We start from the raw sequence: 15,416 nt of genomic DNA on the forward strand, positions 1-15,416 counted from the left end.
CTACCATCATCCCAGGCCACAGGGACTACTGCCAGACTATTGCTGATGTTCCCGTAAGGCCCCAGGTCTCTCGACTGGGTTGGTGGTGAATGCTGCCTGGCCTGGGACTCACCCTTCACGGCAGTGGGCTTCCCTCCCTCTGACCCAGGACGGCTCCAGAAATACCATTCAAGAATCAAGTCCCTGAATTAGGGACACTAATAGCCTGCTGGGTACTCTACCCCGCTGTGGCTGTGCTAGTGTCTAAGGTGCAAGATGAAGTCCCCTTTACTTTTCTCAAGCAGAAGGAGTCTCGGCCTGTGGCCCACCATAGCTGGGAATGTGCTGAGTCTCCCCTGAAGCCAGCAAGTCTCAATGGCTCACCAAGGCCCTTGACATAGTACCTGGGTATCACTGCTGGTTATTCAGGGCCCAAGGGGTCTTCAGTTTGCAGGCGATGAATGCTGGCAGGTCCTTGTTACCCAGGATGTGTCTAGAAATGTCACTGGGGATTGGGAGTTAGGGCCTGGAATGTGGGATGGAGGAGCCTCACAACTCTGGCTGGTGACCTGTCCTGCTGTGGCTACGCTGGTATCCAAGATGGAAGATGAAGACCTCACCATTCTTCCCCTTCTCTTCTCAAGTGGAGGGAAGGGGTCTCCTTTAGAGCTGTGAGCTGTGCAGTCTGGGTTTAGGAGTGGGGTGATGCCAGCACTCCCTTAGCCACCTCAGCTGATGTCTCAGTAGGTTGTGTGCCCCCACCAAGTCCACTGTGCTCTGGGCCTGGTTCAGCCCTAGGATTCACCTAAGAGTCGCAGTCCCTATGGCCTAGTCTGCCTTTCAAGTTTACTTAGAGACACAAAGTGCTTTAGCCCTCAGTGGCGAGGTTTACAGGATCTCAAGTTTGGACTGCTGGGAGGAGTGATTCCGCTCTGGCTGGGCCTGGTTTAAATGCCGCCATGGGTAAGCATCAGCTGAGTTTGGTCCAGTTTTCCTTTCTGCTGTAGCGGGACAGCTGAGTTTAACGCCTCACAATTGCAGTGCTCTCTCTCCTCCAGCGCCCAGATATGCTCTCTGTACCACACAGGAGGGTGGGTGAGGGGTAGCATTGGCAATTCAAGACTGTTTTTTCAATCTCTTCCATGCCTCTTTTCAGTGATACGAACTTAAAACCAGGTACTATAGGTGCTCGTGTGATTTTTAGTTCTGACGAAGTTGTTTTTCTGTGTGGTTAGTTGTTAAATTGGTGTCCTTGCACAGAGGATGATCAGAGGAGCCTTCTTTTCTACCACCTTGCTCCGCCTCCTCCATTCCAATCTTAACACACTGTCCTCTCAGCCTCTGTGACAGCACTGTTCATTTCGTGTCTCACTGGCTTGGTTTTCTAGTCATCTTGCCCAGCTCTTCTCTCATGCTCTAACTTTTTAGAGTGTTCGAGTTACCAAGGGATCAATCCTATTACTCTTCTTTTTCTAATCTACTCTACCTTGGAAGCACATTATAATAACTTGGGGATTTTCCTTATAGACATGTTCCAACCACTACATGAAGAAGGAATGATAGAATATCCATATTTTGTAACCACTAATGAAATAAAGGTTATAGGCAGTGATCCTCCATGACTGCTATAATCTTTAGGTAAAAAATTAATAGAGAACTTTGTAGTGGATGAATCAGGTTGACAACACCTGAATCCATTGATCAGTCTTAACCTCACAAAAAGAGATGGCTAGGCATTATAGAAGTCTTCACTTACTGTTGTTGACAGGTTCTTGGAAACTTCAACTTTAAGTGAAATAACAAAACCAATGGTACTGTAGGCTAATACATATAAACAAAAGTTAAAGTTCCTATGGCATATTTCTGGTCACAAAAACATCACCAAACTTCTAATAAAGACCCAAAACAATTTTAATCTTGAGCATTGAAATAAATGTGAATCCTGTATACATGTAAGAAAACAAAATAATTATTTACCCAATTTTTGGTGAATCAGTGAGTCATGGCAGTCATTCATGGTGGTTGTTGGTCAAATTGAGGAATAAATGTCGGCAAAGTAAATATTGTAAGGAGTACCCTTTACCACCACATGGTTCAAACCAGTCACAAACTTGATGGACTTGCTGAGCGATTTTATACTGCATTGTTTATTGTTGTGCATTTGTGTGATTATTGTCTAATTTAAAATTTTTTATTTGACAGTAATTCATATTCATTTTTTCATTTTCCAACTTGCTTGTTCCAGTTCAGGATTGCAGGTGGCCAAAACCTATCATGGCAGCTTAGGGCGCAAGATAGGAACCAGCATGAGACAGAATGCCATTTCATCCCAGGGTGCACTCACACCCACACTCAGACTGGGAGGATGTTGACACACCAGTTCAGCTAGCATGCACATCTTTCGTATGTGGGAAGCCAGGGTACGTGTAGAAAACCCATGCAGACATGGGAAAACATGAAAACTCCACACAGGCTGTGACTATGGCCAGGAATTGATGTTTATTCCCTTATATAATGAAAGACATTGAATGAAAGGTTGACATGAGAGGACTTGCTGTATGCGCTTCCTGATGCAAGTACATCATGCCTCACTTGAAGTATTCCTGCCAACAAATCTTTCCTGAAGCCCATCAAGCTCTAGATCTTACTATCAGTTTACTAGAAAGAAAGGAAACAGAAAAACATGTTAAATGACCCCCTGGAGAAGTAATCAACAAAATTCAGTGTATGGGAAGCTATTAAATAAATTACAAGGGTAAAAAGAGCAAGGGGTAATGTATAGAATAAAAATGATTTAAGAGACACATCCATTAAGGACCACAGCTGGCCTTATTTGGATCCTGATTTGAATAAGTCAACTGTAAAACAACAACAGCAAGGAGAAAATTAGGAAAATTTAAGTACTCACTGGGTATTTGGTAATATTAGAAATTAAAACTTTTTTGACATAAAGATTTATTTTAGAGCTAAAAATTTGTGAATGATTTTATGTATCTGAGATTTGCTTCAAAATAAGCCAGGGTAAGGATGGTGGGAGGAGAGGAGCAGAGGGTAGGTTGGTGAGGTAGAGATGAAATTAGATTGCTCCTAAGTGGGTAATTATTGGAATTGACTGATGGATACATGATATTCATGATACTATTTTATCTGTTATATGTTTAGAATTTTTTGTCATAAAAATTTGTTAAAGTGCTTAGAGAGCTTTAAAAAACATGTGGATGCTAACCCCCTTCCCTCCACAGATATCTGATTTGTTGGTCTGGGATAGGGAATCAATTTTTTAAAGTGTCCCGGGGGACCCTAATGTGCAACCAGGGTTGAGAACTGCTGCTTTATATTATGTCCCTAGATGATCTCATTTACTGCTTTAAAACTATTAATATGCTGACACCTCCGAGATTTATGTCTCTAGCCCTGACCTTTCCCTGGATCTCTGGGCTTATGTATTCCTCTGCACACTTGACATCATTACTGGGAGGTCAGATAGTCATCTCAACCTGAACATGGTGAAGACAAAACTCTTCATTTTCAACCCCAAATCTGTTTCTCTCCCAGTGTTTTCTATCTCAACAAATGGAACTACTATCTGCCCAGTTATAGGCGGTAAATAAATACTACTTCTGATAAAAAGAAAGTTTTAAAAAAAGAATGTTATAGAAAAACCCCTCTAGCTGATCCAAAGAAGGCCATTATCTTGTATGACTCAACTGATAACCATAGCAAATATGCAGCATTCTCTGAGATATGAGAATTGCTTTGATTTATTCTTTAGCTCTCATCCCTCCAGAATCCTAACATTTGGAGCCAGTGATTAAATTTGAATGATATTAAGTTATTTTTCAGGTTTTCCTACCAAAACATTTGGAAGAGTTGGAGTGAAGAAAAGGATGATGCATATGATTGTTTTGTCAGATGTGTTGAACCTCAGTTGAGATTGTGTTTATTTCTAATCTTGTACATATTGAAAAAATAGTTATCATGGCTTAATTTTACCTTTGTGAGACACACATAGACACGCATGCACAACACACACACATGCACACTCTTACTCCAAGGGCCTATAGACAGACCAATATACAAATAGTGCAACCCCTTTTCAAGTTATTAAATGAAATGAACAAGTGCAGAGAAACCTACTTTTACTGTTTATAAACTGAGTCTAAAATCAGGAGGTTTGTGAACATCTATTCAATGACAATTGTTTTTTTCAAAGAGTGAACTTGTTTGAATTATAGAGACTTTTTTGCTTTAAACTTTTAAAGAATACTTTTTAAGCTATATGGCTTTACTCTTAAGTTCCTATAGTAAAACATACTAGGTTAAACTAACAGATGAATCCAAAATACCTAAACACATTCTTCTAATTTATCATATTTTGACAAGGAAAAGCCCTTCCATACAAAAATACCAAAATTAATCATGCAACCTAAATTAAATAGTTGTTCTATGCTGGTCTTGTTACATGTGACACTTATCTTTCCACTAGATGGTGCCCTAAGACCAGTAATTTTCTCCTATATTCATGAGCAGTAAATTATTAGGCAATGCTGCAATAAAATTAGAACTCACATTAAAAAAAATTGTAGAAGGTAATTTGTTTTTCCTATGTGAAAGATGATTTGACTGTATAAGACAAGGCAGGAAGCCTTTACATTTTCATGCAGTTTGATTTGATTTAGTAAGTTTCTCTTGGTTTAAGTAGTAAATAATAACAAAATTTAAAAAATGAAAATCTGGTTAATGGTTCTACGTGGTTTAGAATTATGTATGTCTGATTTCAGCTTTCATAAGTTGGCTGTGATTTCTATTTAGCCTTTCTAATTTTTCCATTGTGCATTTCCTATTTTTCTATAGTGTGTTCAGTACAATCCCAGAACATCAAAAAGCTTGAGTATTTTCTAGGTTTGATACACTTGCTCTTAAAGAGTAGTCATTGGTTTTGATTGAAGTGGAATGTAATGGTAGGAGAATATAATGCATATCTGGCAAATTTGATCTGTATGTGGACAAAAATTGTACTCTGATTTGAGAACCTTGCATGTGTGAACAAGTAATGATTTCCATACATGCCTTGTACATCACTGGCAGATGGGACAGCATAAGGGAGGAATTGTTTTTAGTTACGGGGAAGAAACTGTGGCACTTGATGGAGGGACTGGAATGTTACCAAATGCAGGCAGACTCTAAAAAGGTCCTTGGGCTAAGATAGGAGTAGAGCTATCAGCCAGCAAGATCAAATCACTGTCTTGATTTTGCACCGTGTGGCAAATACTTTCCTTTCTAATTCAAAACACACTGCTTCAGAACTTAGGGGTCTGAAGATGGTGTTGGTTTATTGGTTCTAGACTATGAAGTTTCAATCTAATGAGAAGAAATAAGCTAACTTGCATGGATATTGGAAATGCTAAGAAACTTATTTTAAAATTTTAGTCTTAATCTTCACGACTTAATAGACCAGTGGTTTGGTTCCTAATTTCTTATCTGCAAAGTAGATTTCTAGAATATCTTCAAATGAGTGTGGGTAGCCAAAGTAGACAAAATCCCTACTTTTTCAAGCTTTACCTAATACATTTACTTGAAAAGCAAGAAAATAAAATCCTCTGTTCATTTTAAATATTGAGTGTTCACCATAATTTGATATAAATTAGGGTTTTGTTCTGCTTTTCCCGAACCCCGTCTTCTTCAGAGCATGACTAAGTTAAAAAAAATAATAGTCATCTAAGACAGTAGTTCTCAACTTTGGCTACACATTACATCCCTAGGGAACTTTAAAAAAATACCTCTCCACTTTCAGAGACCAGTTTTTATTGCTCTGGATGTTGGCCTGAGCATCTGTATTTTTGAAAGATCCTAGCGGATTCTAATATCAGAATTGAGAAGCTGTAACCTAAGGCACAGCTAGTTGATATACATTTAACTGAAAAATAAAGCAATTATTTTAAAACTACAGGTAATGGCAATATTTTAGTGTTAAACCCATTAGTTTAATATCTATTGACTCTGTATTTATAAATTATTTTATTACATTGAGACATAGTTTTTGTTCTGTAATTATATTTGAGAATTTATGTAAATGAATAAATTTCAAGTGCTAGTGAGGTTGTCCAGTATGAGGTTATTTTGTGTTAATCATTCTCTAATAATGACAGCATTTTTTTCCCCTCAGAATCTCAAAGGTTTATTTTTTTGAAATCCCATGGTCTTTCTCAGAATATTCAACACAATTTTGTGCTTATATAGTGCTTTAAGTACAAGGAAGGACTAGACAATTTGAGTCATTTCTAATTTTTGATCCTATAAATATGGTAATCTTTTAAAACATTTTAAAGTTACATTCAGATCTCTGAAAAACGTGGCAGTCTTAACCATTGTGAAACAATTTACTTCGCTCTATACACCTATTCCCCAGTTGGCCCTTGCCACCCACTCCTTATTAAGATTTTGAATCTAATATATGAGAAGAAAATAATTTCTTATTAAATAATGATTACAAATTGTACAATATGAACTTTAGGTAATTCTAAAGCACAAATGTTTGGATCTAAGAAAAAACAATTCCTCAAAAGAAGAAAAGTTAGTGACTTTAATGAAGTGGTGCTTCAAACTTTCAACAGCTACCACTTAGAGTACTATTCAGGGAGACTTAACATGTACCTGAGTTATAAAGCACTTTTCTTAGTGGGTCTTTGAGGACTACATGGGCTTTCTTAATGAGAAAAAATGTGTCTGAAAGGCAATGGATTTCAGTTTGCTTTTAAACTCTCAGGCATTATGACATTCTTGAAAACTGGAGTTCCTTCAGGACGTGACTGCCACAATCTGTTGTCTCAATGTGAGGAGATTTACAGCAAATTTTTTAATCTGAGAAGCAGTTTGTCAAATTGTAGCTTTGAGCAGGAAAATATCTCCATGGTTGAAGGGTTAAAATTGTATTCAGAGATTGAACAGGTGAAGCAAAAGCTAAAACTCATGGAGAATCCTTTGTTGAGGTATGTGTGTCTTTGTAATTCTTAGCTAGTTAGCATCTTTTCTTCCTCGCTGTCTTACTGAGAACTGATACGTCTGTTTGGTTTCTTCATGGTATGTGTTTGATTATCAGAATTCTAACATCTAAGCAAAGGGTGTCCATCCAGTGGTCAGTAGTTCCACCCATGAGATCTCCTTCACCAAGATGACTGGTCTGCTGTGGACCCTATTCACGGACAGGCTTTGCCAGGTACCTGGGGGAAGAGATAGAAATACAGGTAAAAGGAGAGTTTCTTGCTGCAAGTGGCTTTTTTCCTTCTGATTCACCATACGTTTTCATGAATTCTACAAAAAGTTTCCCAGAGATGGTTTTCTGTTATATAGGAAGTAGTGAGAACCCTGCCTTTCATCAGCAGTAGCCATTTACCAGGTGTTCATTTGGTTCAGTCCACTACCAAAGGAGATGCTTCAGTATGCAGTGTTGGCTCCATTTTCAGAGTGAGATATGAAGGCACTTGGAATAATACTCAAGTTGCTTTGTGGGGGTGTATATTTGTCACTTTGCACACTGCCTATAAATACCTAGAACAGGGTAATTTATAAAGAAAAGAGGTTTAATTGGCTCACAGTTCTGCAGGTCATAAGGACACATGGCAGGGGAGGCCTCAGGAAACTTACAATCATGGCGGAAGGTGAAGGGGAAGCAGGCAAGGCTTACATGGCTGGAGCAGGAGGGAGAGAGAGAGGGTAGGTGCTACGTACTTTTAAACAACCAGATCTCGTGAGAACTCTTATCATGAGACAGCACTAGGGGGATGGTATTAAACTGCTAGAAACTGTCCCCATGACCCAGTCACCTCTCACTAGGCCCCACATCCAACATTGGGGATTACAATTGAACATGCGACTTGGGTGGGGACACAGATCCAAACCATGTGAGGGTGTATATTTGCAAGTATGTTGTTTTCTAGTTCTGTAGTGATCCATTGTTATAAATGCCTGCTATGAAGGTGACACTGTTATTGTTTGTCCTGGCCATTTTGTGGTACATGGCATAATGGAGTGCAGTGTTGACTCCATTGAGTTGGAAGGTAGGTATGGAAGACACAACCAAACTCTCATGCATGACATGATTAAGTAAACAATAAACGACTGTTCTTGTCAAAGCTCCAAGAATGTGATTTCAACCTATTTGACTTCAAATGAATTATTGAATTGCCTTGAAACATTAAAGGCATTGGAAGCTTAAAAGGAGTTGACCCAGTTTTTGAGTAAGTGGACTTGTGGTTCTTTGTAGCAGTGTATATGTTGGGAAGTTACTTACAGGCCTATATAGAAAAAGGACCATGAGGAAGAAGCATGCTTTACAGATTGTAGTGATTTATGGAAAGGATGTCAAATTTCTAGAATTAAAAAAAAAAAAATTGCAACAATATATTTTTAAAATTTCAGTAGTTTTTAGTTTGTTGCTTACTCTTATCTCATAGATATTGTGATATCTTAGTGCATGACTTTTTTGTTTTAAATTTAGCTTATTTTTATGAGAGATATGGTGAAGGACATTTTACTTGAAATTGGTATCAAAAATTATCTTAATTTTCTAAAAGTTTGCTGAGTGTCACAAATGCTACACTTTGTCTCTCAACACAGTATGCTTTTGAAAACAATGTTGAAATATTAATATTAAAATAAATATATTAGTTAATAAATAGATAACTATTATTTGCTTTAATAGATATCTTTAATATCTATTAAAAATAACTTTTCAAGTTATAATCTTTTTGTTCATTTGGAGTAATTCCTAAGTTTAGATTACTTTAAAATTGTTCATCTTGGTCCTGTGTATTTCCATAATGTATCAAATTTAATTGTACCTGTTCAACTATTTACCAAAACTGCTACAAGTTAGCGATGAAGCTTGTAATGCAAAAAAATCATATATCATTTTGGGACTTGTGCAGCTGTTCACAAACTGCTTAAGCTGTGCTCTTGATCTTTATCTCGTCAAAATTTCTTAATGGAAGCAAGGCTGGGAGTTTAATTTCCTGCTGTTCACTAGGACATCATCTCACTCCCTTTTTTATGTTTGTTAATTTTGTTCTTTCTCATCTCCAATGCTTGATTTATAATAGATGTGTATGTATAAGTAACACATCTGCAGGATAAATCACTGCAATAAAAACACTTTATTTTTTGGCAGAGTAAAAATAACATCGATATTATAAATTGTATAGTAGATAAGAGTTCTTAGATTGGTGAGGAAATTGCAATGTAATTGCCAGAGTGTCATAAATAACCTATCAAATTCTGATAGTTGAGTGTAAAAATGACTGTAAATTTACTAACAGAGGACATTTCTGAGAACTGAGGAATCAAATGGTATCTCTGGTGTGAATATGTGGAGCACTTGCTTATGAGTAAATTAAAGCTTATCTGATGGTAATCTATAGCTAACACTTAAAACAAGATATATTGAGTACCTACTATGTGCAGGGTATTAATAGTACTTATAGTTGGGCTTCTCTTTCTTCTTCAGAAAATCTGTTCACTTTAGGTAATGGCTTTATGTTTTAAATTGGTAAGAATACATAATTTGTGTAAAAATCTGTTTTTTCTTCAATATGCAATAATTTTCTATTTTTAATTTTTCTAATGGTAAAAAAAAAAACAATGGTTATTATGGAAAATATTCAAAGTACAGGCAGACACATACAGAATCAGAAACAAAATTACTCACTGTTCAGTCATGTCTAGACCACCCTGATAGCATTCTAGTGTATGGAGTCGTCTTGCCTTCTCTAGTGCCCCCAAAGGCTTGTCTGTACCCTTCAAGTACAGATAAGTTCAGTGGCTTTGCCTGTTGACTGCAGTTACTGCTTTCATGTACTCAAGGACTTATCATTAGACAATGAGGTCTTTCTTTCTTACAGCTTTGTCTGTGTGTTTGTCTTCTGTTTTGTAATGAAAATCAAGCGAGATTTTTAGTTTTCTGATATTTCAAGGTTTTGTAAGCCCACTCAGAGGCTTGGCCTATATTATTGATTTGATTAAGATTTATAGAGATCTGATGGTTTTTGGTAATTAATGAGGTAGACTGTTTTTTCCTGTAGCTAAACTGTCCTAAGTCAGTTTGTCAGATTTTAAGTCATTCTTTCTACAAGAATATTAAAATTAGGTAATCCTGAGAACTACTTAGGTTTATTCAAATGTAATTTATATTAGAATCATAGAATCTCAGATACTTAAGGTTCCTTCTACAGCATCCATGCAGTTAGAAAACAGCTTAAGAGTGCTGAATGCTTTAAAGCCCTTTCACTCAGCTGTAGGTCCTTAGGATTATTTTTTAACTTGTATGGCAGCTTTGTATGTGAATTTTGTGCTGGGCTGGTCTGAGATGGCTGATAGAGTAGTCTTGCTAATATGGGGACACATTGGGAAGTTGTTACTGTTAAAAATTTGATGCCCTGGTTTAAATAGGATATGTGGGGAGATCAACTTTATTTAAATGGGTTGGCTGGTCTCATTATCATTTCGAGTCTCTACATTTCATGTAGAGAAATGTGTTCTACATTTTTGTGTTTGAACATTTCCCCTCACCTACCTTAAATGTTTCTGTTCTCCCTTAGGATGTGGTCTACCAATTGATATTGTGATAGAAAATAGGGAAAATGGTGACACTTCTGTGGACTGCATGAATGAGGATATTAACATCTCAGGCTTAAGATTTGTTCAGCATGGTGTTGTAGAAGGAATCTTAAGTAAGTGTCTGACTGTTTGCTGTATTTACTCATTTTAGGCTTTGAAGAAAAACTTTACTTTCTATGGAAGAGAGAATTTAATGAAATGCCACTGTTAAGTACAGGAATACCTTGTTTTATTGTGCTTCGCAGATATTGAAGGTTTTATACATTGAAGGTTTGTGGTAACCCTGCTTCAAGCAAGTCTACTTGGCCTCATTTTTCCAATAATTGGTGCTCACTTTATGCCTTTGTGTGACATTTTGGTAATTCTCACAATATTTCAAACATTTTTATTTTATATTTGTTATGCTGATCTGTGACCAGTGATCTTTGATATTACCACTGTAATTGTTTTGGGTGACATGAACTGCATCACCATAGAAAATGGTGAACTTAGTAAGTGTTATGTGTGTTCTGACTGTTCCTACAATCAGCCATGCTCCCTTCTCTCTCCCTCTTCTTGGACTTCTCTATTCTGAGACAAAGCAATATTGAAAGGAGACCAATTAATAACACTACAATGGCATCTATGTGTTCAAGTGAAAGGAAGAGTGGCATGTCCCTCACATTAAACAAAGTCTAGAAATGATTAATCCTAGTGAGACAGGCCAGTCAAAAGCCAAACACATGAATAAGAAAGCAAAACAGCGTTATTACTAATATGGAGAAAGTTTTAGTGGTCAGGATAGAAGATTAAAGCAGCTATAACATTCCCTTAAGCATAAGCCTACACAGCAAGGTCCTAACTCTTTTTAATTCTATGAAGGCTGAGAGAGGCAAGGGAGCTACAGAAGAAAAAGTTGGCTAGCAGAGGTTGGTTATTGAGATTTAAGGAAAGAAGCCATCTCTGTAACATGAAAGTGCAAGGTGAAGCAGCAGTTTCTATTGTAGAAGCTGCGGCGAGCTATCCAGAAGAGCTAGCTGAAATCACTGATGAAGGTGGCTACACTACAGCAGATTTTCACTGTAGATGAAATGACCTTCTATTGGAAGAAGATGCATCTAGGACTTTCATAACTAGAGAAAAGTCATTAGTTGGCTTCAGAGCTTCAAAAGACTGGCCAACTCTTTTACAGGTGACTTTAAGTTGAATCAGTGCTCATTTACAATTCTGAAAATCTTAGGGCCCTTAAGAATTATGCTGTATCTATTCTGCCTGTGCTCTAGAAATGGAACAACAGAGCCTGGGTGGTAGCACATCCGTTATTTGCATTGTTTGCTGAATATTTCAAGCCCACTGTTGAGATGTACTGCTCAGAAAAAAAAAAAAAAAAAAAAAAAAACAACTTCCAAAATATTGTTACTTACTGAACGATGCACCTGGCCACCTGAGAGCTCTGACAGAAATGTGCCAGGAGATTAATGTTCTTTTTGTGGTAACACAGCATCCATTTTGCAGTCCATGGATCAAGGAGTAATTTTTACTTTCAAGTCATAATATTTAAGAAATAGACTTCATAAACTATAGCTTCAATTGATAGTGATTTCTCTGATGGATCTGGGTAGAGTCAATTGAAAACCTTCTGGGAAGGATTCACCATTTATATGTCACTAAGAGCATTCAAGAATCATGAGAGGAGGTCAGAATGTCAACATTAACATGAGTTTGGGAGAAGTTAATTCCAACACTCCCACACTGTTTCAGGGTCAAGACGTCAGTGGAGGAAGTAACTGCAGATGTAGTAGAAATAGTGAGAGAACCAGAATTAGAAGTGGAGCCTGGAGATGGGACTGAGTTGCTATAATCTTGTGACAAAACTTGAACAGGTGAGGAGTTGCTTTTTATGGATGAGCAAAGAAGATGATTTCTTGAGATGGAATCTACTCCTGGTAAAGAGACTGAATATTGTTGAAATGACAATATGCCTATATGTGGAAGGCTGATTATTTATTTGTGTACACAGCATGACAACTTAGGAATCTTACCCTGAAGTGAAAAATAGTTCAGCCTATTCTTGAAAATGTGTTAGTTTAATATTAATTTCTTCTCGGTGCAGTCATCTTTTTCTTTTAATACTTTCCAATGTGGTGGTCTGTGTTCATTGTTTTCAATTTATCACTAGACTGAAACTAGCTGTCTTCACATTGCGGTAGTATTTGTTTCCTAGGATCTGTGTCTTCTTTCTTGAATAAGATATTTTTTTCCCAGGATATGGGGCAAAGTTGCTCTCTGATATTCTTTTGTGGTAATGAAAAGTGCTTTTGCATTTCTGAGGTCAAGTCATTCTTTTTTAAGAATGTTGCTTTTAGATTTTAGAAAATAACTCAAAATAGTCATGTTTTGTATTGTATGAATTTCTAATTCAAGTTTAAATGGAAGCTATTAAATATTTAGACTATATCTAATGTCAGCTCCAGGCTGTCCCTGATACTGGAAAAGGTACATTACTTCTTAAAGCAGTCAGCTGTATGTTTTCATCACAGGCACTCACCGTAGTGAGACTCCATCAGAAAACTGTGCTGCCGTGTGAAGTAGCATGAGGCACAGCATGCACATTAATAGAATTTTTAATGAAGAACTTGGATTTACACGGTGACAAGATATGATGAGCTTTTTTTGGGAAATAGTTTGAGTTTAAGTTGTAAATAAATATATAAAATATGAGACCAAGATGTAAGTGCATACTCCTATTCTCTTTCTTCAAAGAAGTTCAGACATTTATATCTACTAAGTCATGCAAGCTCAATTGTACAAGGTTCTTATGTAGCATTTTGAAAACATAGATTAGAAGAAAAATAAATCTCACAATTTATGGTAATTTTCAGAGAATTTTAGACCTTAAAATTGTAACTTTGTAAACAATTTTGTAACAGTTAAAGCTCAGTTGCTTTTATTTAATTACTTTTTATTTTGAGGTAATTATAGATTGACTACTGTTGTAAGAGATAACACGGAGAGATCCCGTATGTACGCTCTTTACCAGTTTCGCCCAGTGGTGACACCTCATGAAACCACAGTATCGTAGCACAGCCAGAGTGCTGACATTCAGTTAGGCTGAGGAGCACATCCATCACCACAGGGATTCCTCCAGTTGCCCTTTTATAGCCACATTCACTTACTTCCCTCTCCCACCAGTCTCTTCCTTAACTGTTGGCAAACCTTAATCTGTTTTCCATTTCTATTATTTCATCATTTCAAAAAAGTTTTAAAAATGAAATCACATTCCTTTTGGGATATGACCTTGTGGGACTGGCATTTTTCACTTAGCATAATTCTCTGGAGCCTCATCCTGGTTGCTGTATGTACCCGTAATTTGTTCCTTTTTATTGTTGAGTAGTAGTCCAATGTGTGGTTGTTCTACAGTTTGTTTGTTTACCCATTGGAGGACAGCTAGATTATTTTCAGTTTTTGCCTATTGTCACTAAAGCTGCTATAAGCATTTGTGTACAGATTTTGGTGAGACTATACTTTTTATTTCTTCGGAGTAAATGCCCGGGAATACAATTGTAGGTCCTATGGCAGTTGCATGTTTAGTTTTTTAAGGAAACTGCCAGACTGTTCTCCAGAGTGGTTGTACCATTTTCAATTCCCACTAGCAATGTTTGAGTGATCCAGTTTCTTCATATCCTAAAAGCATTTGATGTTTTCACTATTTTTTGTTTTAGCCATTCTGATAGGTATGTAGTATTGTCTAAGTGTGGTTTTAATTATTTCCGTAGTGGTTAACGATGTTGAACATTTGTCCATAGGCTTATTTGCTATTCTTCTATCCTCTTTAGTGAGATGTCTATTTGTGACTTTTGCCTGTTTTCTAATTGGATTGTTTGTCCTTTTTTACTGTAGTTTTGAGAGTTATATATATATTCTAGAATACTAGTCCTTTGTCAAGTGTGTGTTTTGTGGATACTTTCTGCTGCGTTGTAGCTAGTCTTTTTATCTTCTTTATATGGGCTTTTACAGAGTAAAGTTTTTATTTTGTCCGATTTATCAATTTTTCCTTTTATGGATTGAGCTTTTCAGTGTTAAGTTTAAGAACTCTTTGCCTAGCTGTAGATTTCAAAATATTTTCCCCTATTTTTTTCTGAAATTTTTATGGTTTTACATTCTATATAAAGTTGTGATCCAGTTCTTAGTAATTTTGCTGTAAGATGGGAGGTTTAGGTCAAGGTTCATTTTTTTTGCCTGTGGATATCCAGTTGCTCCTTTACCATTTCTTGAAAAGACTGTCCTTCCTCCAATAAATTGGTTTTACGTTTTTTTAAAATATTGTTTGGGCATATTTGTATAGGTCTATTTCTGTGTTCTCTATTCTGTTTCACTGATCCACTGATCGTATTTCTTCACTAATACCTGTAGCTGGATTTACATCTTGAAATCAAATAGAGTGATTTCTCCCACTTGGTCTCTATGAAAATAGTTTTAGCTACCCAAGTTCTTTGCCTTTCAATATAAATTTTAGAATAATTTTGTATACACAAGAAATCATGCTGAAATTTTGATAGGAATTTTAATAAACTTGTATATAAATTTGGGAAGAATTGACATCTTTATTATGTTGAGTCTTCCAGTCTGTGAACATATTTCTCTGTTTATTTATATCTTTGATTTCCTTCATCAACATTATGTAGTCTTCAGCCTACAATTGTTGTTTGTGGTTTTTTTTTTTTTTTTCAACTTTCATTTTAGATTCATGAGGGACATGCGCAGGTTCATTACATGAGTAACTTGTATGTCACTGGGGGTTGATGTGCAAATGATTTAGCCACTCAAGTAGTGAGCACAGTACCCAA

General features: G+C 36.6%; 1 pseudogene; it reads left to right on the forward strand.

Annotated features, from left to right (window-relative positions):
* LOC112611990 overlaps positions 1-15,416 on the forward strand; it is a 42,869-nt pseudogene that overhangs the window by 13,850 nt on the left and 13,603 nt on the right.

Source organism: Theropithecus gelada, chromosome 19 (genome assembly GCF_003255815.1).
Source record: "Theropithecus gelada isolate Dixy chromosome 19, Tgel_1.0, whole genome shotgun sequence".
Classification (NCBI taxonomy): Eukaryota; Metazoa; Chordata; class Mammalia; order Primates; family Cercopithecidae; genus Theropithecus; species Theropithecus gelada.